We start from the raw sequence: 23,463 nt of genomic DNA, 5'->3' as shown, positions 1-23,463 counted from the left end.
GGGCGCACCGTGGTCAACAACCCAGGAGGCGTAGGGAGAAGAGAGGGAGCGGACACGGTGGAGGGGGAGGAGGGGTATCCGAGTCGGAGGAGGGGTGGGGGCCGAAGAGATGGTTGGGGTGAACAATGGGAGGCAAGGTGAAGGAGGTGGAAGGGTGTGGGGCCAGGGTGGGGGGGGGTCACGGTCGTGGCGTCTGCCACGTCCATGGGCGTGGCGTTCGTGTCCGCAGCCTAGGGCGCCTCCGAGATCTCAAAGAGGTCAAAGGCCTGCGGGAGGTTGTGGCGGAGGCATATGGCGCCGCGGCGGTCTTCCTTGTAGAAACGGGTCCCGCCCAGGTGATGGTGGGGGCTGATGGAAAGACTGTGCCTGGCAGGAGGGCCATCGCCACCTGCAGCGTCCGCTGGGGGATCGGGGTTTCCAGGTCCTGCGTGGCCCAGCAGACATCCAGCTCCCAAGCGTCAGGCCAGCCCTTGAACGCAGGGAACTGGATGCGGAGGGTCCTCACCTTAGCCGCCATAGTGAGGGAATATTGCCTCTCCAGGGTGGTATAATTGGTGCGGATCCAATCCGCCGCATTATTCTGAAGCTCCTCTCAGCTCTCATGGGTAGGAGAGGAAGGCCTGAACATGGCAGCGAAGTGGGCCACTTGGGCCAGGCGGCTCGACGCCGTCCCTCAGGAAGGACGTGACCTGGTCTCTGTGGAAGGCCGTCTTAATGAGACGGCTAATTAGTTTGCCCGCCACTGTAATAGGCCGGCCCAGGGATTCCCGCGCCTTGGTGCGGGAGAGGGCGTGAAGGTCAGTAGTGAGGGGCAAGGGGGCTGGAGGCGAGGCTGCCGTCGGCAGGGTGGTGCCGCTTTTGGACGTGGTGCCCCTGGCGGTTGGAGCGGTGCGCGGAACTGCTGCTGCGTCTCGTCCGGGTGGTAGAAAGGGTAGGGGCGGGGTCGCCCCTGGAAGGGGCCCACGTTTCCCCGTCAATGCATTAAATGTGGGTGGTGGAGGTCTCTGGCGGGCAGCGGAGGAGCCCAAGCCGGGCTGATCCCAGACCCATTGGTGATCGGTGCGGGTGACACGGAGGACGGGTGGGAGGAGTGGAGGGATGTAGGCGTTGTGGGTGGGGCGGGTAGCGGGAGGCATCCCGGGGGTGGTGGGAGCTACGGGACATGCTAAGAGGGAGGGAGAAGGGGAGGGGGAGACACAAGACAGAAGGTTAGAATCACAAAAGGGGCTGAAAGCAGCAGAAAGAGAAAAAAGGGAAAGCTAGATAGAGCTGTTGGGGGGGTGACAGGGTGTGAGTGAGTGGGTGGGTGTCATACCTGTCCGAGCAGCGGGTACAGCTACCTGTAGGCCCTGACCAGAATAAACTGAGCGTACGCGATGGCTGACTGGCCGCGACCGGTTTCGTTCCCTATACGGCGGAACTCGTCAGGCGACTCCGAAATAAAACGAGCACAGGTAAATGGGGGCGACCTACGACTAGAGATCAAGAGGGGCTGCCTGGGAGACACAGAGAGAAAAACCACATCACTGGTACCCCAAGGGGCCTCAAATGATCCACCAAAAGGGGTAATGGATTAGCCGTCCAGTGAAAAGATGGGAGGTAGAGAGAGAGAAGGGAGAGGGCGTGTGGTCAGAGAGTGAGAGGCTCGGTGATGGAGTGGCTAAGCTGCGTTGATCTGGAAAGGAAGAGAATGGTTAATTTGTGGCAGAAAGGCTTATGGGAGAGAAGGATGGCAAAAGTGTGCGTGTGTGGGGGGGGAGGAGGGGTTGGGTTTAGGCATAGAGATGGAAAGGTTGTGGTTAGAATGAAGGAGAAGGGAGGGAAATCGAGGGAGGATACAGAAGGTTGAGTAAGGCAGGGTTGGGTTTAAGTGTAGAGGTCGAAGGGTTGTGGTTAGGATGAAAGAGAGGGGAGGGGGATGGAGTGTGGAGCAGGTTAGCTGGGAAGTAGGCCCAAGCAGCAGTATGTGTGGTGCATGTGTGTGTGTGTGCACGGAGTATAAAGCAGACTGGATGGGAAGTAGTGGGTAGTAGTAGTGTGTGTGGAGGAGAAGGGTGTAAAAGGGAGAGTGGGAAGGGGAGGGGCCAGTAGGAGAGAGTCGGGGGAGGAGGAAAGGAGCGTGTGAGTCAAGGCTGGGCTAGTGGAAACCAGTAGAGTTGGCGCTAACCAGGTTAGCTAGGAGCTAAGCCCCAGAGGAGTAATGGTGGGGGAGAGCAATTACCAGAGTAGAGTGAAACATTACAAAAACGAAATAATGATGGTGTAATATACTCACAGTCCAGGGTAATGGAAGGGGTGAAGAAGGAATGGAGGGATTTAGAGTGGAAACGGAGGACGTGGAGTCAGGTGGAGAAGGAAATGGCGGAGTGGAGCGGTGGAAAAATTAAATGTAGAAAAGGGTAGGCTACAGGGAGGTCTGGAGGAGCAGTGGAGCAGCAAAATGGAAATGAATCCAAGCAATATAGAGGCGTAAGCTGAAGGGCGACTGCACTGGGAAAGCAGGTGGTTGAAAAGAACGTTCAGAGTGGAGATCAAAGGCAAGGAGTGCGCGGGGTGTGCAGGGTGCAAGACATAGAAACAGAGGGGCGGGAAGAGAAGGGGGCGGAGAAGGGCGGAAGTGAAGGAGCCTAGCGGTTAATGAATGATAGGGGCAGAAAAACACAGATTGCAAGAAAACAGAACCAAAGGGAAAAAACGAACTGGAGGGTTAGAAACAAGGAGGAAAACAGTGACAGGATTGAATATGGTAGGGGGAAGGTGAAAAATTGTAGAAAAAACAGGAGAGGGGATAGGAATGCCAGACTGGGGGAAATATAGAACAATTAGAAGAGGTGAAAGGATATTCATGTACATACACCCACATGCATGCAACTGCACACATACACATACAGATCCATATAGCTGCACTTCGAGTCATCCATCTGTCAAACTCTTGAAGTTTGCGGACGACACCACCCTCATTGGGCTCATCTCTTACGGGGACAAGTCTGACTACAGGTGGGAAGCGAACAACTTAGAGCTCAATGCTCTTAAGACAGTGGAGATGGTTGTGGACTTCAGGAAGAACACAGCCCCACTCACCCCCATCACCCTGAGTGACTCCCCAGTCAACACTGTGGAGTCTTTCCGCTTCCTGGGCACCATCCTCTCCCAGGACCTCAAGTGGGAACTGAACCTCAGCTCCCTCACCAAAAAAACACAACAGAGGATGTACTTTCTACGGCAGCTGAAGAAATTCAACCTGCCAAAGACAATGATGGTGCACTTCTACACAGCCATCATTAAGTCCATCCTCACTTCTTCTATCACCATTTGGTACGCTGCTTCCATGGACAAGTGTAGACTGCAGCGCATCATCCGCACCGCTGAGAAGGTGATCGGCTGCAATCTGCCTTCCCTCGAGGATCTGCACACCTCAAGGTCCCTGAGGCGAACGTGGAAGATTGTGGCCTCCCACCCTGGACACTCCCTGTTTCAGTTACTCCCCTCCGGCAGAAGACTGCGGTCCATTAAGACCAAAACCTCACGCCACAAGAACAGTTTCTTCCCATCCGCTGTTGGCCATTTTAACAAGGCCAAGGACTCTCACTGACTTTAAACCACAAGCTGCACAATGACACCCTGCACATTGCAATTTGCACTATTGTAATGTTTTCTTGTTTTTTATAGGTTAGATTGTAAAAGATGACAACTTATATTTTGCTATTTTATTCCCCTTAGTATTAGCTAGACTTTGCTCCTTTTGTATAGTTAGTCCACATATTTAAGTTTCAATATTCCTATGTTTAATGTATGCACCTCCCTGCCAAAGTAAATTCCTTGTTTGTGCAAACATTCATGGCGAAGAAAATCCCTTCTGATTTTGATATACATGCATACAATTGTAGAAGCACACCCACAACAATACACATATTTGCACATACACATATACATGTGCAAATGTTGCGTGTTGGGACTAGGTGTAGAAACTCTAATGAGTAAATAGGCGCAGCTGCCATCCTGTGCTAATTGGATCCTCAGCAGCGTGGGAATGCGGCCACGGAGAGTAGAAAAGGACCGACGTGTCGGCAAGAGGGGGGCGGTACGGAGAGGAGTAGACCTGACGTTACCGGTCGAGCAGGTGCGGCAACGAAGGACGTTCGGGATTACAAACAACGTCGATCAGAGAGAGCCGGGACAAGGGATTTCAGGATTTTCGTGGAATCGGAGAGAGCCAGGACGAAGGACGTGCATTAACTGCGCTGTACGACGAGGACAACCTATTGACAAGTACGAAATGGGGATGGATCGTTGAGACATTTGAGTACTAAAGTGGACTCTACAATTTATTTTCATTGCATCAATTGATTGAATTTCTGATTATGAATAATACTACGTACATACTGTGATCCGCCCATACACAGATTTGCACATTCAAACTCCTACTTCTATATGGTCATCTACACATACAAGCATATGCACATAGTACATGTTAAATAAGCGCTTTCAGTACATACATCCTCATAAGTGTCTATAAATTCGTATCAATTAGATAATCTTTGGCCTTTGTTTTATCTAGGCCAACTTATTCTGTAAGAGTTGACACAATTATTTTCGCTAGCAAGATCTCATTCGATGATTAATTTCCATTAAGCCTACTGCCAGCAGGCACATTTAAAGAAATTTGATCTGATTGATCGGGTAATGAGGCACTTAAGATGAGCCTATACATTTTCCAAAAACTTACGCATTTAGTTTATCTGCTATTTTTTGGCAAGCTGCCTGTCTTGCTCTGGCAGCGGTGGCGGTGGTTGACTTAGCCATGATTATGTCTTTGAAGTCTTCATAGAGACTTATTATTAAATGCTGTTCTGATTGCGAGAATATCACCGCTCTCTCTTTAAGTCCGGTCTTTCCTGCCATCATACCATTAGAAAATCACGGTTTTGGTGATCGACCTTTCCTGCCTTTTGAAGTAGGACGTGCGCGTGCACTTGCCCAGATGACTTTAGCCTGATTGAAATGCGGATCAACCGTCGACGAACCGATATTTGCGGTTCTCAATTAGCTCGCTAATGTTAACGGGCCAAAGGGACAATTGATTAACTTAGCTTCAACCCCTACGACGAACGGGCCCCAGTAATGATAGTGGCAGAAGCAGGTCTAAGGTCCACTGTGTGTGGCACTGTAATAGGGAGACGGAGAGGAAATAAACAGAGGAGGCAGTGGTAAATGTCCAAACCCAGGTGTATTAACAAACCAGCAAATGGGACCAGAAATTACAATATGGAAAGAATGGGGGGAAGGGGGGTTGTACATAATAACAGGAGTGACAATAAGAACAACAAATTAGTGAAACAGAGAAACAGTAAAACAGAGAGACCCAACGTGTGCATGTCTGTGTGTGAATGTGTGAGTGTGTGCATGCGCACGAGGGTGAGTGTGTGTAAGGGGGAGAGTGTGTGTGGCAGTGTGTGCGGGAGAGTATGTGGGCTTTTATACTAAGTGAAAAGAGTAACAATATGAATAAAGAATTATAAAGACAGGGAAACCTAATGTGTGTGTGTATGTTTGTGAATGTGTGAGCGTGTGCACGTGTGTGTGTGTGTGAGGGAAAGTATGTGAGTGTGTGTGTGAGAATGTGTGAGGGTGTGTGTGGTAGTATGTGTGTGTGCACACGTGTATGTTTGTGTGCGAGAGTGTGTGTGGCAGTGTGTGTGTGTGGGGGGGTAAACAGGCAACAATGTGAGTAAAACTATACATAAACACTTCCTGCTGGCTCTAGGCAGGTGGTGTGCGGGCCTTCAGAGGGCAGGCCGCACCATCCCATACATTTTCGTCTGGCAGTGTGTGTAGGTGTGTAGTGGGTGAACGCTGATAGCGGCCCGTAGTCAAAGACCTTTATTTCGGTTGGGCCACTGCCGACCAAACGGACCGCCAATTTTTTTGTTGTCTGTCATCTAGCCTGCTTCCACCCCGGTCATTGCCAGCACGGTGTGGGCGAGCCACTTGCACTCGGGGCCAACCCTGCAACATCCCTGACTTCAGCCCCCGGAGTACCATAGACTCAAGGTAGCGGTGGCGCGCCTGGGTTCTGCGGACACATCCGCGCCGGTGTTATCGAGGCGACTGGGCAGAAGTGCCAGTGACTTGGGAGGGGGTGGAGTGTCGGGCCCGGCGGTCCGCATCCCGGGTGGGAGCGGAATGGCCGGAGGTCCGGGCCCGTCCGGGGGTGGGGCGGCTGGCCTGCGCTACACGCATCGTGTTCCTCACGTAGGCGGGGAGCGGTGGTTAACGCTGGATGTGGTCCGGGCGGCGGTCCGCCTAGTGGTGGTTATGGGTGGAGGCTTGGGGCCCTATCTTGCACCCAGCGCAATTTACTTAGTCAACGACGCAAGTGTCATTCCTAGTTTGCACTCGACGCAAAGGCGACTTTTCCCTCCACAGACGCACATCAAAATGACTTTGCACTCCCGTGGGCGGTTCAGCGAAAAAGGAGGCGTGTTCGGGCGCAAACGTTCCCTGGTGCTACCTTGCAGTTTCCGAAAAACAATTCCGCTACTGACCAGGAAAAACGTGGTCTAAAGTCAATGGCGCATTATTCAGATGCTATTTTAAGGGCGCAAGGTCTGTGCGCACTGCTGGCGAGGCCAGGGTCTTCTTTCTGCGAAGCTACGTTACATTGTTTTGATTTATGGCGTGTTACATTTCTTCAATAATTATAAAGAAGATTTTCATAAATGTCTATGTATGTGAACTTTATTTGTAACAATTGTGGCAATTTCCTCCCATGACTGTTTAACCGAAGCTAATTTGGTTAGGTTTATTCGCCATGAAGCTTATGTTACACAAATACGCGATTTACTGTGGCAGGAAGGTGCAAACAATAAACGGGTATGAATTAAGTACAAAAGTACATTAGTTAAACTAATTCTAAGAACTAAAAAATAAAATATATGTAAAAATAAGGGTTAGGGTTAGGGCTAACCCTAAACCTAATTTGAATGAACAGCATGAGCGGGCAATTTAGTGCAATGAGAAAACTGCTCTGCGTTTCCCTTACAAATTTCTCTATCTATAACGGCTTGTTTTCCTCACACACGTTTTTTTCATTCAATTTCATGATTATCATGAAGATTACATCCAGCAGTGTTATTTGCGCTTGTACTGAGTGCTTCTTGTTCCATAAACACCTTGTACAATCCAACTCAAATTTTAAATAAAAATTCAGCGCTTCCTCACCATCAGATTGTCCACTACGGGAGTTCAGGAGGGGGAGATTCCCCGACTGCATGGAATACAGGTTAAAATCACATATCCTACTTTAAGATAACTGCAGAACACGGTGTATAACTAAATATATTTATTTAATACTGTGCAAATATCCTCATATGTCAAAAACTGGAAATACAGTTGTTAAGCTCCCGTGCAATCGCTACACTCTACGTCCTCGTTATCAGTCCAGACTTTAATAGATTACTGTTCATAACAAAACGCTTTTGTTTTCAAATGTTATCTCGACTCGCAGTATATCACTGGCACAGTTGACGCCACTCGCACAGTTTTTTAAATTGGTGATCTACGGGCCACCACATTTTCGGAGTTTTCGGGCTCCACCAATAGGCTAACAGTGTCTGAGAAGTTGTCATGCGCTATGATTCACCGAAACAACAATCGTATGCCAGGGTCATGGAGATACTAGATTAGCATTCATGAGGTGTTTTATATTGACTATTTGTGGTTAAAAATGGGCGTGTTCAGGGCGGGGTACAATGCTGATTCACCTACGCACACTTGTGGGTAATCTGTGATTTATAAAGGAAACATTGCGTAGAGGTGTGCGTACGCACGGTTTTATAAATCTGAATTTTTGTGTGCGTACGCCATTTTAGGCTTTTGGGCGTACGTTCACTTTAAGTAAGAATCCTACGCAGAGTTTTATAAATGAGACCCCAGACCTTTTCTGACCATGAGAGCCTCATTGAGCTGCAGGAACTGAATGGTGTACTGAAAGACAGGCTCAATACTTCATTCACGTTACAGTGCAACACATAGTACAACATGTTGCCAGTGAGATGAAGAGCAAAATTGCCAGTAGCATAATTGCATCATCGACTAAGTTAGCTGTCCTAATGGACGAGGCCTCTTCTCTAAGTCACAAACCTGTCATGGCAGTTTCTGTTAAAGTGTCAATTCAAGAAGAAAGCCATAAGTTATGTTAAGGCATGTCAAACTGTGTAGTAGAGAATGATACAAGGTCAAATACCGGACCAAGTTATATGTTGTTTAGAAATGATGCAATCCCAAGAATACACAATGAAAACCACATACCAGGGGCTTGTACTATAAATCAAGATCAACATGCTCTGGATTACTTTCAGTTACCCGGCTACGCGAAGCCTAACAATCGCAATCACGATAAGTCGTATCACGACGGTGGTTATCATCTCTAACTCAACGCAGATCTTTCCAATCTAGAGACGTGCGCGTTCTCTTAAAAGGGCGGTGTTTGCACCGTATGTCCAATCGCAAACATGGACAGAACAAGAGCCGCATATTTGACTCAGGAGGAGCAAACAATAATCATGGAATCTTATCAAACTTATAAACATATTATTCAGGCAAAGAGTAACACCGTCGCTGCTGCCAAGTCAAGAAAAGAAAGCTGGCAGAAAATTGCAGACGCTGTTAATGCGTTCGTTACATGACTTATTGATATTACTGGCCCAGGTACAAGATCTTCATTAATTACACTTGTGTTCCATAACGTTAAACTTATGTTGCTGTAATATTTTAGTTGCAACCCTGCCAGTGCCAAACGGTCCTGGGAGCAAATAAAAAACAAATATAAAAACATAATTCAAACTGGTAAGTAGCAGTAGGCAATACTTGCACTTATCTTAAGGCCAACAAGTACAAGGCTGAGTTGCCTGAGTCAGTCCCTTTTGTAGGATATTGGTATTAGGGCCTATAGAACAATGAAATCGCGTGCAGCCAACAGGAAGAAAAGTGATGGGAAGAAAACTGGAGGGGGCCCTCTTCCACAGGACTTCACTCCTGCCGAGGAGCTGGCCCTCTCCAGCAATGAGGGTCACCCAATGATGGAAGGAGTGGAGGGGGCATCTCTTTGGACCCTGGTGGCTGCAGATCCAACACCCAGGCATATGTACAGGGTATGTTTCAAGTCATCTATGTGACCATGTTCATTCAACAATTATTTGTGAATATTTTGGGAGTGAAATGTATTACTGTTCTCTGCAGTGACAGGAAATACAGTGGTGTTGCTGCCACCACCCACTGTCATCCCACGGTGCCATACAGAGGTAACAGTGAAACTAATAGTCATACGCCAGTATGTATGCCATATGTGGTTGCTGAATATTGATCAAATATGCCATTCACTTTCTCAGGTGGAGGCCCTAGATGAGGAAACTGTCAGCCTGCTCAGAGAATGCTTTGGGGGTATGCTTTTCTTTACCAGCTTACCACTTACCACTTCCAACAAAAATGCTGAGAGTGTGTGAACGTGTGCCTGTGATTGAAGTGTCTGTAATGACTTGCTAATGGTGGTGGGCAGAACATGGAACACAAGTCCTTAAATGGCTCATTTCAAATATGGCTCAATTGATTAAATTGCTTTGGTGTTAAACTCAGCAGGCGGAGGAACTTCTTCCTCCCCCTGAGCCTAGGGCCTCAAGGTCAAGCCAAAGACATGGGGTAAGCAATGAACCTTGAAACACAGTAGTCAAATGGACACCTTCAATTTTCTCCAAGTGTGCCATGCAAAGAGACAATGCTCTTAATTTGTTTCAGGTTGGAGCAGACAATGTGAGGGCCCTCTACAAAAGGATCCTGGAGCTCGATATCGAGTACAAGAGGCTGGATATTGAGCATAAGAGGCTTTTAATTGAGAAAACAAGGCTGGAGATAGAGAAAATGCAATATGAGAAGAAGGTAGTACATGACTGAATGTATGAATGACTTACAATCAACTTACAGTTATACTGACATTCTTTTTCTGTGTTCCTAGGAAAGGGAGAACACATGAGGAGGATTTCTTTTGTTTTCTATGTTTTGAACTTTTTATAACTTTTTTGTGGCTTGTCCCAAAGATTTATTTTGTGCCTTAGTCCTTTAAGGGAGTTTTCAACATTTCTTTCTTTCAACGTTCTATTTAATGTTTGTGAAAATTGAAATAAATGTAAAAAAACATCAAAATTCAATGAAAGTAGTGAAATCATTTATTTAACTTGTGAAGGGCATTGCAAAGTACCATACACATTGTTGTAAAAGGTGAAGAATGCCGCTACATGTCTAAATGTAAAGAAAAATGGCTTAGCCTGTCTCCCCTTAAACAAAAACTGCCGCGTTATAGCGTCTCTCACGGCCCTGCCAGTAGGGTAGTCGAGGGTGATGGGGTCTACCACATCTGGGGGTTGCTGGCTGACCGGTGGGGCTCTCTCCCTTCTTATGGAGGCCACATTGTGGAGCACGGCACAGGCTGTCACCACTTGACAAGCCCGGTCTGGGGCCACTCGGAGGCCACGCAGGCAGTTGAAGCGTGCCTTTGGGATGGCAAAGGTCATCTCGATCTTGACCCTTGTCCTGCTAAGGGCCACATTAAAAGCAGTCTGTGGCCGTGTGTTGGGGTTAGGATAAGGGGTCATCAAAAAGGGCTGGCAGGCGTACCCTTGGTCCCCTACCAGCAATCCGCTGAAGAGCCCTGCGGAAAATTAAAATGAGCATAATCGGTATAACAAAATGCAATACAAAATGTTCGTTACAATTGACATACCTTGCTCTAGTCTGTGGCACAGTGCAGACTCCCTAAAGATCTGGGAGTCATGGACTGACCCAAGCCACTTTGCCTCAATGCTGGTCACCAAGCACTTATGATCACAGGTCATCTTGTGTTGAAATCCATCCACATAACAGCATTAACGTGAGGGATACATCAATGTGAATTAGAAGGACTCCTCCTTTATCAGTATGACCAAACATGTGTAGCCTGTCCTTTATGCTTTACCTGAACGTTGATGCTGTGGAATGACCTGCGATTTATAAAGTCGCCTTCATTCTCCCCCAGCGATGCAGCAATGGGGATATGGGTGCAATCGATTGCCCCAATCACCCTTGGGAAGCCTTAAGAGTATGATGAATTTCATATGCAATATTATTATATATGTATATATATATATATTTCAAATGCAATATTATTTATATTGCGTTTAAATTTGAGTGACTATGTACTTGCTATTTCATAAAAGCCCTCTTTTATTGTCTGCGTGGGCAGGTGCCCTGGGAACACAACAAAAGTGTCCACGTGTGCCATTAAAGCAAGCACCACCTTGCGAATAGCGCGGCAGACCGTGTTCTTGCTAATGTTCTCCGCATCACCCACACTGTACATGAAAGTACCTGTTGCGAAATACCGCAACGCTATGCATACAGTCTGTGGGACTGTGAGCGCACGGCTTCGATGTGTCACATTTGCAACATACGGCTCAAGAAGCTGGCACAGATAGGTCATTCCCTCAGCTGAAAATCTATATCTTTCATAAAGATGGTAGAAAAATGACAGAACTATCGTGGAATGCCAACGGGTTTTGCCGGTCTCTAAAAGTTCTGGCTCTTCGGAGCTCCACGGGGTCTTCTACGAACGATGACGCCATTATCCACTCAAGAATTAGTTAGTGGGCGGGGTTTTTATACCGGTTGATCTCTGATCTCCAACTTATCCTGCTCCCGACCAGGTTAGCCGTTCAGCATATGTTACCATGGCAATCTACCCCGGTAACAAGTGATCCACCGTCGTAGTACAGAAAACCCTGGGTTGAACCTGAAGTTACCTCGCCAACGCCAAATCTTGATTCGTAGTACAGGCCCCAGGATGTTCTTAGTCTAGTAAAGAGAATCAGTCGATGATGCCAATGCAGCTTCACAGAAACAGAGTCTCAGAATAGATCAAACGAAGGCCTTTGTTGAGAAAGCAGTCATGACAGAGATCAAAGAGAGTTCTGACCAGTCCAAGTTCTGTCTCCCTGTCCTCGGGAGACAGGTCGAACTCTGATAGGTGATTGGTCAGAAGACCATGGGGTGGGAATGTGGTTGTCCAATTTAATGTCCAGGGTGTTCACGGTGGCACATGGTGGGCAGTCCAAAGAGCTGGTGATGTTCGGAGAGGGAGGGGTCATGCCAACCCAGCGATAGTTCGGTGTGGGTGTGATTGTGTTTTATTTTTCTGTTTGTCACCCTCACTTTCCTCAGTTTGTGGACACACCCTCTTGTTCTCTCGCGGCACCTGTCATTCATCAGCGCACCTGTTATTGATCAGCTCATCAACCACCTACAAAGACCAGCCCGACCTTCCTCTCCCTGCCGGATTGTTTGTTTTCCCCCCAATGCCAGCCCAGCCTGGCTCTGCCGACCTACGTACTTCCGCTCAATTTGGATTTTGCTTCTGTACTCGGTCTGGTATTCATATTCATTCATGCGAACAGGTGCGCATGTCAGAAGGGAGCGCGAGTGCATGGAAATATTAAAGCGAAGGGCCTTGCATCACCAGTGCAGACCACCATCAGTAGCTGAAAGCACTCTCTGCGATTTACCTGACTGAATTTGGTGAATGATGGTTCCAATGATTTTTTATATTTTCTGGTATATCTAAGTTAATAGGGAGTCAGATGGCTGAGCGGAATCGGGCTCGTAATCAGAAGGTCATTGGTTCGATTCCCGGCTGTGCCAAATGACGTTGTGTCCTTGGGCAAGGCACTTTACCCTACTTGCATTGGGGGGGAATGTCCCTGCACTTACTGTAAGTCGGTCTGGATAAGAGCGTCTGCTAAATGACAATGTAAATGTAAGTCAAGTTACCCAGGAGCTCTGTTGACAGACTTAATTTATCAAGCTGTAGCTAACAAACTGAGTCATTGAACACAGCAGGAGAGAACACAACGTTAGCCAGCTAGCTAAGGCTCCTGTGGAAAATTCCAAATGAATTTATGCAGCTCTTACTGCCGCCTAGACACAACAGTGACACTGACAGATCAAAAGCTAATTTGAGACAATATAAAGATGGAAAACCATGCTAAGAAACGTAAACATACCTTCACTAGACAACGTTTTACCAATTGGACAAACGGCTAAGTTTGTTTGTTTCAAGCTCCAAAAACCATTTTTCGCTCAAATCAGCCCCCAAAATTCGATTGCGCGCTTGCATTAACCATGGAAGTCCCTAACTAGCATCAAATCAGGCACAAAATTAGCATGCATTAGCAGGGCGCTCGCTGTGGTGGCGTATACAGGACCAGTTCTGGTGGGCCGGTCTGGATCAAAGTCCAAGGCCTATTTTTAGTCCCAGTCCGTCCCTGCCGTTCTATCAATAAGCAGACCTGCTAACCTGTACGCAATTTGTGTAGCGGATACGCATTTTGACTTCAAAGTACGCTGGTACTTGGCTGTCAATCATGATGGAAGAGTAGACAAGTTAAGTTACAGCATGTCCACCATCTCTTGTGGGGGTTATGCATTAAGCCATTTGTGGTGCCCTTACCACATTGTGCCTCATATACTGTAAATGTTAGACCCAGTGACAGGCTTGCATCAAATGGCTTGCATAATACTTATTAAGGAGGCCATAATAATTTTTGACTCATGGCTTAAGTGACGTTTCTCCAGCTCTCCCCAGGTTGGCAAATAAGTGTCTCCAAATGCATCAGATGCTTTAAAATATGGAATATTAAAATGTATCTTATTGGGGAGCATGCACCCGGACCCCCTTAGAGGGGTAATATCCTTCTCACCTTTTTCACCCCTGACCCGTTTTCATGCCTGAGTATTAAGCATTACACATTTGATGTAATTGAGGTAGTGATTAGTACAGCAGCATTGATTAGCAGTATAGTTATCATTCCTTCACAGTTAATATTCCTTGAACTTGCTGAACTAGAAAATCAAATGCTGGCTTTACAGAAGAGTGGCTTTGCGAAAACTGGGTAACATTTGTATCTGATGGAGCCAGTGTTATGTTAGGAAAGAAGTTAGGAGTAGCAACCAGGTTGACCTTGAGATTTCCCAAAGCCTTTTGTATGGCACTATGAACCATAGACTTGAACTAGCTGTGTCAAATGCAGTTGATGAGGTAACGGGTTTCAATCACTTAAAAATATTTATGCAGAAGCTATATTCTCTGTATAGTTTGTCAAGCAAAAATGAACGTGAACTCAAAGATGCAGCAGCTGAAGTAGGCTCACAACATATTCGCATTGGGAAGAGTCTTGGATGTACGTTGGGTGGCCAGTAGCTTTCGTACTGTTTGTGCTGTTTGGACATCCCTGGGAGGCCTTGCGCAGCACTTTAAGAATGAGATGAGGTCCACCAATGAGAAACAAATGTACAGAGTTTAATATATTGTGTTCAAAGTCCTGAATTTATCTGTGACATTGGGTTCATGTATGACACTCCATGAGCTACGTCTCCTGTCACAGGAGCTTCAAACTCATTCCATAAATCTCCTCAGAGCAGAGCATCTGCTGAAACGCTCAGAGTGATAGTCATTCAAAGAGAGTCCAGGGGAAAAATACTGGGAGTCTTTAGAAGCAAAAGAGACGGGGGAGTTTCGCTCTATAGCCCTGAAAGGAAATGCAAAGCTGAAATCAATCCAGGCCAGATCTTACAAAGCATTGTGAACAATCTTGAGCAACGCATGTCTTTTGAAGACGTCATCAAGGACTACATCAGGGGTCACTAAATGGCGGACCACGGTCTGAGTTTGGACCCAGGCGGCTTCCTATCCGGACCCGGACCTTTAGCTGATATATTATTAGCCAATGGAGTTAATTCATTTTGACGGAACTTTCCATTTTAACCGGCTATTTCTTTTATAGCCTTTACGCTATTAATATGTCTACGGTTTTACTACTAGATGTGGTTTCTATCTTCTGTGTCCAATCCAGAGATCCAATCAGGAGCTGTAATAGCAATCACCATGACATCACTCACTCAACGTTGGCCGCAACCTCTGTGGGTCACGCAGGTTGTGTTTGTCATTCACAACAACGCAGGCTAATCGATTTGCTTGCGGTAGCTAGCCTATCTGTTCTTCCTTAGCAAAAATAATGGGGTGAAAAGTTGAGTCCGAAAAATCGCACATTTCAGACAGAATGGACTGACAAGAACGCATTTGTGTTGCCGGTGGGGAGCACAAAACCAATGTGTTTAATCAGCAATGAGACGGTTGCCTTTGTCAAAAGTAGTAGAGCTAACGTGAAACGTCACTATGACACAAAGCATAGACACTGAACTAAAGTGCCCCCAGAACTCTGGTCTAAGGGAGAAAGATGCCCAGGGGCAGGGGTACTGTGCCTAAACCTAAGTCAATTTTGAATGGGAGTCAATGGGAGAGGTAAGGGCCGGAAAAATAAACCATAGTCCGTTCCGGACCCTCCACTGAATGGAAATTTGGTGAGTGGACCTTTTGAGTTTCTAATTGAGTACCCCTGGACTACAGCATCCTTGATCAGAGTAAATGGCCATCAAACCCCAGCATTTGCCATGGTGAAAAACAAGTTAAGCGACTTTGCAAGCAATTTAACTTCAACAGGGTTCCCGCAGGGTCTTAAAAAGTCTTGAATTCTGAACTTTAAATTTAAGGCCTTAAAACGTCTTAAAAACGTCCATATTTTCATCGAAGGTCTTCAATTTCATTTAGTAAGGTCTTAAAAAGGTTTTACCCTTGTTAATTTCCAGAAACGCAGGCTGCAGAAAGTTGTTACAAGGTAGCAAAAAAGTATTGAGTCGTAGCCTACAAAGCGAGTCTTTGCTACAAAAAAAACCCAGCAAAACACTGCCCACCAAACGTTGGTTCGGTGTGTTGTATTTCTTTCTGGAGGATAGCCTATAGGTGTTGGTAAGTACGCGGTAATAAAACTACAAATCCCGTGATAACTGCAATACCTGCATGCAAAATACGTCTGTGCTTCATCAAGAGTTTGTTAAAATTCTGCTACGTGTGGAAAATGGGAAAGTTTACTTTCAACGAGACATGAGTTGCGTTCGACATGCACCGACTTCATGCAGCGCCGCAGCCGGCTGCAGACGACGCCGGCGCTGCATGAAGTCGAACGCACCTATGGCTGGATCACAGCGATTTCCGCTGTTTGTTGCAAGCAGTACCCAGCTCCAGGTACGAGTCTCGCTGCAAACCTTGCCCCAAAAATATTCAATTCGGTTACTAATGTGATTACTTTATCTGTAAATGAAATGTATGCTTTTTTTTTATGAATTCCATTCATAGAAATTACATGTTTTTTTCAGAATGACTTTTGATTTAAATATTTTGGGGGTAATGTGTTGTGTAGGTCTTAATTTTCAATCTTTATGGTCTTAAAAAGGTCTTAAATTTGACTAACTGAAACCTGCAAGAACCCTGTTTAAGCACTGAATGAGATGCGAGACCTCCCCCATAGTGAGCCCAAGGACCTAAAACCACTCACGAACTGTATGAAAACATTCCTGTCAGCACAACAGTGTGAGAAGACCTTTAGCCTTATGGACAATATAAGCTCAAACAAGAGGGCTGCCCTACTAATCTCAAACATATCAAACTTGATGATTAATATCAACGGCCTCCCTACTTCCATGTTTGATTCTCAAAAGTATACGAGGACCTGGTTGAAGAGACACCGTGCTCCCTCTTCTATGCGTTCAAGGCAATGCGGAGTGAAAACCCTGCAGAAAGAAAGTCTGTCTGGAATATATATGAGCACTTATTTAGAAACCCAGCACTGGGTTTAGAGAGTCACTGTGGTTTTCATGGATACGTGGTAAAATTGATATTGTTGTTTTGTAACATAGTTTTTAATATATTGTTTAATAATTTGGATGATGATATTCACTATTTGTGGTTTATTTAAATAAATGTTTAAAAATAAACAAATCTCAGACTGTAAAACTGTGTTTGCCTTATGTTGAATATATTTTATACTTAAGCAATAAGTACTGCCTCGAGTACCTTATTGCTTTTATAATATGGTCACCTGCGACATTATAAATAGTAAATGGTAAACTGCCTTTTTAGCACAAAATAGTTATAGCCAACAAATGTTTTGTATCGCATTTCAGTAGCCGAGAGAAAATAGTTCCATACGTATGGCTGTTCCTATGCAACGAACAAACAGCATTGTGAACATCACGTTTGTTAGCCTAGCTAGATCTTGCACCATCTCATTCATTCACATTGCAAATGTTTCGTGCCAACCCTGCCTGTCTCCAGCAACGTAATGTGTTAAAATGTGCATTACTCAACCAGCCAGTCTGTTTAGAACCCCTGTCTTTTAAGTATTTTTTCCTCAAAATTCTATTCCATGAAACCCAACTCATCAGCTGACTTTGGGCAATCATAACATTCGATACAGACCAGCTATGACAATAATTTGAAAAGAGCTTGAAATCAGCTTTGAAAAGGTCAGATTTCACCATGTGACTGGTTTTCCCAGATCCCATCACTAATGGCCTCAGTACTGTTACTACCACACTACTGCTAAAAATATAAACCTGTCTTAAAGAAACCTATGCCTAGCTGGGTGCTTCACCTCACACTTTGATGCCCGAGCATGTCCTCATCAGGCTATGAACATTCTGAAATGCCTGCTGGGCTGGGGCAGCCGGGCTTGGTGGGGCAGCCAGGCTTGGTGGGGCAGCCGGGCTTGGTGGGGCAGCAGGGCTGGTTGGGGTCGGGCTGGGGCAGAGACTCCACCAGTCAGTGGTGACTTTAAAATTAACACCTTTGCCGATGGCCCTTTTAAGTCACAAGAAGAAACCAAATTTGGATGGGTAGATGGAAATAGATGAACTATTACATCCCATGGTGCTATACAAAGACTCTGCCTTAAGTCAGTAAATAAAGTAATAGTTTTAGTAAATTAATAGATGGACAATAGAAGTGGGTTGATAAATGACTTACCCTAGCCTGGCTGCCAGCCCAACTTCTCCCTGCCCTCAAAAACATTTGGTCGGGAAGTTGGGTCTGGAGGGTCTCGTATTGGGAAACAACTACAGAAAACTAGAATCTGGGCGTACCAATGAAATTGCCAGGGTGGGCTTTATACGATGATGGACAGATGATCAACAGTAACGCAATCACCCACGTCACAAAAGAGCGCTTAAGTCGAATTCGTTTTGAACAAACAACATATTACGTTGCTCTGATTGGTTGTAGGTCTATCCAATTGAGTGAAGAGGCATTTGTTTTCCAGGCTCGTTTGAAACAAGCCCCGTAGTCAAAGCCCAACGGAGAGTTCTCAGACTCATATTCTGACTAGAATTATGAGTATGACAACGTCAGGCTAGACTTACCCCAATAGAGGGCATGGATTGTTGTTCCGCTAGTACATGGCAAGACAAAGAATATCTTGCCACCTGCAGGGCCTTGCGCTTTTGTGCTATAAATCAAGCCACTAGTAAGTATTTTGGGGGGAATTATTGTAGTCATTGTTAAATGTCAGGATGTCAGAGAGAGCTTTTCTTAATCATTAAAGTAGGTTTAGGTTGAACCTTACCTTTCTTAGGCGCCATAAAAAAACTTAAATAGACTTGATGAATGAGAAAGAGAAAATAAATTAGTGTGATTAGACATATGCTATGTTAGAAAAGTATAATATTAAACAATCTGGCCGATTTATTCAATAGGCCTATCTGTATGTAGCCTGGTCCTAACCAGACCCTCAGTACATTTAAATTTGTACGGAGGGTCTGGGATCGCTCCATTGACAAGCGTTAACTTCCTTGAAGGCGGGTACTCTGTTGAAGTTTAAAACTATTGGATCTGCCCAGAGCCACTCTGATCTGCCATAACCAATCGCTAGCATTCGCCTTAGCCAACTCCTTCACCACTATTGTAACGGAGCTAGCTGCCGTAGCTGGAAAATCAAACTTTTCCCGAACCCTGTGGGTAGGAGGGCCACAACATCATGGCCACCAACAAAACTCAAAAAGGATTGTTCTTGCTCCGGCTTTAACTTATGGATATTCGGCAACGTTGCCACAACCGCAGAATAGCTTTGCTCGCATCTTTCTCCGCCACCATTACTGAACTACAACTCAAACTAGTGCACAACATCAACGTCATCGTTCTCAGCCACTCCCTCTGTTCGCTGATTGGACCTACAATATTTCTTTTTCTGAAAACCGACTTCAAAGCCAAATTCCCAGACCTAGTACAGAAGCAAAATCCAAATTTACCGGAAGTACGTAGGAGGGCAGAGCCAGGCTAATCTATATGAGGAGGCATGAGGACAATTTGACTATTGGATATTATTAGGATATCATGAACAATATTGGCCATCATTGTAGAACACCCACAGAGTTACCTATTAAGCAGCTTGGAAGTGTTGACTTATTCAAAATTATGACTAGATGCCTAGCCAGGTGGGCTATATAAAATCTGCTAGATGTATGTACACAGCCTGGAAGACAATATTCCAAGACATGCCCTACAGCTATGGCGTGAAATTAGTGCCAGGAGAGTGAGCTCTGTAAAAAACGATTTGTAACTTGCAAAAAAGATTTGTGTCTCTGTTGAAAAAAATGTGTGTACTTGTAAAAAAAAAGTTGTCTCCGTAGAAGAAAAAGATTTGTGTACTTGTAAAAAAAAGTTTTGTGTCTACGTAGAAGAAGGCGGGAACACTGCTCCCAAAACCATCTAAGCCAATCAAATATAGCCATTTCTGTGTCTAATATCATTGGAAATTTGTCTATCACACAAAGAACGTCAGCGAAGAAGAACAAAACTAGAATGCTGATGATTTCAATGGCGAATCATTTGGTAAGTAGTTCAAAATATCCATGGGCATGTATCTTTAATGCAACATTTAAAGATTATTTGGTTAGCACACTCTTAACAGTATAAATTAATGGATAAGAGTCGTAGTAAGTTGAATAGTTTTTTATTGTAAATATGTATACGGATATTTAATTAGACGACCAGTCATTAAACCTAGCATTAGTTGGACAATGCGCAGCTAAATGGCAAGGAACTGCCGTGAAATCACTCAATGTAGTTAGTGGTTTTCATTCTAAATGAAAGCTGGCAGTAAATAATACACTCTAGAGAAAGATTCATATATTTTTTATATTTTGTGCTTAACTTTCCCAGCCAACATTTGAGATCTATCCAGTGTGTCCAGCTCGTGTTTAGTTTAGCATGGCGAATACACCAACATTGCAGCCGGTAAGCATTATACTAAGCGTTCACAGCTTTACATGTTTTTTAATGTAACTAATGTCACTTTTAAAAATCAAAGTAATGCTGTAACTGACCTCTGAATCTTGTTATTACAGGACATTTTTGTTCAAGATTGTACGTCAAGGCTAATGACAAGACTGCAGCATGCCCTCAATGACAACCCGCTAGACTTTGACTACTTAAAGTATATGGTCACACAGGAGAGGACTTTCTTCAGTGCAGCAGGCCAAATCCTGCCAAATGGAATCAGTGAAGCCCTTGAACATCTCTATTATTTGCTTATGAGGCAAACTCAGTCTTCACCCTCACCATCCGTGACATGGCAGATTACACCCAATGGACGTCTGATACTTGTAGTTTCAGAAGAACACATAAGAAGTCTGCTTGATCTTGGCCTTTCTGCTACCTGCATTGCAGAAGTAACTGGGGTGTCGAGAAGAACCATCTTTCGCCGTATGAGTGACTTCAACCTGTCAGTGAGAAGTCAGTATTCCACCATGACTGATGATGAACTAAACGGTAAAGTGAGGGCAATCAAGTCAAGACTTCCCCACACAGGTTACCGCCTTATGAAAGGGTACCTGCAGTCAGAGGGCTACCATGTGCAGTGGGAGAGAGTGACGGCTTCCATGCACCATGTGGACACAGCTGGGATCTCGGACAGGCATGGGCTGTGTTGTTCGTCGTGTATATTCAGTTTGTGGTCCAAGACACTTACAGCACATAGACACAAACCATAAACTCATCAGGTATATCACATCAAACCTTGGCTTTGTTACTGATCAACCAGATATAACATATCTAAATAGTGACAATGCTTTAAATTTTCTATTTAGATACAACATAGTGATCTTTGGTGGGATTGACGGGTTTTCACGCAAGGTACTGTAATTTGTCTATTTTCTTTGTTCATTTGGGGCACAAGCTAGAGGTTAATGCATCCTACTGACTGTTAACCATAATTTTGCATTCCTCACACACATGCTATCTTGACAATCTATTTGCAACTTATAGACTGTGCAAAGTGTCACATCTTCTTAGTAAGTTAGGTCAGTCAGTAAGTCAGTAGGTCAGTCAGAGGTCAATAAGTCAGTTGTAAGTCAGTTGGTTAGTAAGGTAGTAGGTCAATCAGTAGTAAGGCAGTAGGTGAGTCTGTCAGTCAGTGACAGAAAGAGCAGATATGGATCCCCAAAAAGTCCAAGAAATTGTTTCCCTGAAGATAAGTCACATCTATCCTCCAGATTCCACCAAGAGTGAGAGATATGTTTTGAAAAGAAAGGCAGAGAGTTACCAAGTCATTGGTAAGGCAAACCACACAACATCACTTTACCCATTGATTTATAACATTTGTGTTTTTTGTAATATTTGTATTCTTATATTGTAAATGAAGGTAACTTTATATTTTATTGTATATTTTATTTCAATTCTAAATCCACTTACTATTGCTAATTTACGTACCCTTAGTATAGTTTAGAACTTATACTTACATTTTAAGATTCCTGTATGTTTAATGTATGCACCTTCCTGCCAAAGCAAATTCCTTGTCTGTGCAAACTTTCATGGTGATTAAAACCCATTCTGATTCTGATACATTTAAAAATGTTATGTTAAAATGTTCATGGCAATGTGTCCCTTTAGATGGTGAACTCTATTACCAGTGCCACTGGAAGCAAGATGAAGAGCAACATCGCCTTGCAAAGGTTGTTCTCACTCCACAAGAGGCCAATGATTTCTTTGTGGAGTTTCATGCCAGTGCCATTGGGGCTCACTGTGGAGTACACAACACGCATGCCATTCATCAAACGGTATTACTGGCCTGGGATGAAGGCAGACATCACAAAATGGGTGAGTGGATCATTCATCCATTTTTCTGTGGAGCCCATGAAAATATGTAGCCTACATATTTCATGTGTGTTGTCAAATATTTTACTTTGTTAGATTGCTGAATGTGATGAGTGTTAGAAGAAGAGGACCTCTATCAAGGAGAAAACCCAGTACAAACCCATAGAGGTAAATTATCTCATTCATTAAACATGTTTCAATTAGTTTTTTATGTGTCTTGGTGCAGTGAAACATCTAATACATGCTGGTCTTGGAGGCCTAGGATCAGGTTGTAAAACTCTACATGTAACACTTTTGCTTGCATTGAAGGTGTCGGAGCCCTTTGAGCTTGTGGAGATGGATCTTGTTGGGAAACTGAAGTGCTCCAATACTGGACACCAATACATGTGTGTGATGGTGGACTACTTCACCAAATGGATCTAAGTATATCCATTAAAAACCAAAAAGGCAGAGAAGTTAACGGAGTGCATCATGGATTTATATTATAATGATGGCGCCCCCAAACAAATCCTCACGGACCGGGGCAAAGAATTTGTCAACAAAGAAAGTTGGATTCTAAGATATGACATTCTACTTTTGTACACAGCAACACTAGGAGGGAAACAAGATGGTGTCGCAGAAAATGTATATTTTTCATGTTCCTATCCAATGCATATTCTAGATCAACTTGGACTTGTGTGAAAAACTTGGTATAGTCTGAAGCTTGTGTGCACCATACCACCCTCAATCAAATGGTTTGGTTGAAAAGCTCAATGGCACCATTCAGGTGTAAATGAAGCTTTTGTCCTATATAACTTACAATAATACATACAATATGAGATGATGTAAGGAATTACTGTATATTTTCCAATTTCAGGGCTTTGAAAAAAATGGTGCAGGACCACCAAAGAGACTGGGACAAGAACATCAAACCTAGTGTTTGGACTACAGACAAAGAAACAAATGACTACTAAGTATTTACCGTATTTTTTGATGTATGGAAGAGAGGCCCGTCATCCATCACAAATTTCAGACAAGTGGCAGGTATGATGGCATTTCCCTGCAGTAGCAGCTGATTTGGCAACCATATCTATGTATCTGCTTTAATGTGTGCTTGTTTTGTGTGTTGTGTATCAATGTTACAAATAGGTGATGAGGACTTGGATGCTCTTGTGGAGAATGAGGATCTTTGCAGCCGGATAGTTGACCTGGAAGATGTGTACCCTAGGGTGGAGGCGAACATCAGAGAGAGACAAGACAAGGTGCGGAAGAAGAAGCTGTCAAAGGGGGAAGATGACAGCTTCATGGTGGGGGATAAAGTTCTGAGAAAGAACATTCGTCAGGAACAAAGAAAGGGGGGTAAATTAGAAGCAGACTTGCTGGGTCCATTCACAATAACCCAAATCGATGAAAAAAGTGTT

General features: G+C 44.7%; 2 long non-coding RNA genes across 3 annotated transcripts; both read left to right on the top strand.

The window, feature by feature from the left end:
- The first annotated feature begins 1,852 nt into the window (after positions 1 to 1,852).
- On the top strand, positions 1,853 to 10,160 carry LOC146302804 (uncharacterized). 2 transcript variants are annotated; one of them, XR_014753981.1, is made up of 6 exons: positions 1,853 to 9,152; positions 9,241 to 9,302; positions 9,390 to 9,441; positions 9,637 to 9,696; positions 9,793 to 9,933; positions 10,010 to 10,160. It is a non-coding gene; the product is annotated as an uncharacterized LOC146302804 (long non-coding RNA). The 2 variants fall into 2 exon arrangements; XR_014753970.1 differs by having other exon boundaries at positions 9,634 to 9,696.
- Positions 10,161 to 19,419: 9,259 nt separating this feature from the next.
- On the top strand, positions 19,420 to 23,062 carry LOC146302803 (uncharacterized). The gene is made up of 5 exons (XR_014758110.1): positions 19,420 to 20,206; positions 20,317 to 21,522; positions 21,860 to 22,066; positions 22,160 to 22,231; positions 22,373 to 23,062. It is a non-coding gene; the product is annotated as an uncharacterized LOC146302803 (long non-coding RNA).
- Positions 23,063 to 23,463: the final 401 nt, after the last annotated feature.

This window comes from Hypomesus nipponensis, chromosome 1, assembly GCF_054491055.1.
Source record: "Hypomesus nipponensis isolate SF chromosome 1, ASM5449105v1, whole genome shotgun sequence".
Taxonomy (NCBI): Eukaryota; Metazoa; Chordata; class Actinopteri; order Osmeriformes; family Osmeridae; genus Hypomesus; species Hypomesus nipponensis.
The sequence above is the reverse complement of the archived record's forward strand: the minus strand, read 5'-3'. Positions and strand labels throughout refer to the sequence as shown.